This window comes from Argentina silus (assembly GCF_951799395.1).
Source record: "Argentina silus genome assembly, chromosome: 10".
In the NCBI taxonomy this organism is placed as follows: domain Eukaryota; kingdom Metazoa; phylum Chordata; class Actinopteri; order Argentiniformes; family Argentinidae; genus Argentina; species Argentina silus.
In genome coordinates this window covers 1,609,404-1,610,366 of record NC_139664.1, presented here as the reverse complement: position 1 = coordinate 1,610,366, position 963 = coordinate 1,609,404, and positions in this window count along the sequence as shown.

Here is a 963-nt window from a genome sequence, read left to right as displayed (position 1 = left end):
CTGCTCTTATGAGAGAGAGCACGGCACGGCTTGCTCGAGCGCCGCGGAAAGACACGATATGAACCGTATGAGCAGAATACCTCTCCATAAAGACACAAACACACCGTTTTCTTTTACCGAACTATCGCAGCCGGTATTAACGCTTACACGTTTTATTCACCGTAGTCTGTTTCTTTGTGATGTTTCTTTAATATAAAATAAATTTTCGTGAATAAATACAATACAAAAGCTAGTGTTCCATGTGTGGTTGTGGCACGCGTCGTGCCAGAGGGTGGCAGACTTCTACTGTTGGTATAAGCTTCAGGACGGCAGAAAACTTTGTTTATTTCATTTCATTTTTCATTGAAGTCATTTAGCAGATCAGTACATTTGTCCCAGTAAGTGAATCAACGCTACAGTCATCGTAAGTAAAACCTTCCAGAAGAACAAGTGCCGCCGTCAGTCACAGTGCTGGAGAAGGGAAGAAACATGATTTCGTTTTATTTTAGTATTGTGTTAGGGGGTGGAAAGGTCTGAGGAGGAGGAGAGGAGAGGGGGATGGATAGAGGGTGTAGGGTGTTAGGGGGTGGAGAGGTCTGAGGAGGAGCCCAGGTGTACCCTAAAGAGACGGGTCTTTAGTCTACAGCGGGAGATAGGTAGTGACTCTGCTGTCCTGACAGAGAAGAGCCGTGACAGAGCAGTCTGGAACAGTCATAGATTAGACTGGACTTGATATTGTAATAACCGAACTTTATTCTCAAGTTACCTCATTTGATGACACTCGTCTCCTAATTTCCTAATATCCACATTTTTGCTAATCTCTGATCCAGGACCGGTTAAGGTTCACCCCACCCCGAGTTAGATGCCCTGTAGCGGAAAGAAACCGATTTCGACTGGCCCTGGATCAGTATTCAGCCAGTCCCGCCTCCGCCCCCGGACACCCTTATTTGGGAATGGAATTCTCGGAGTGGTTTGACTGACACA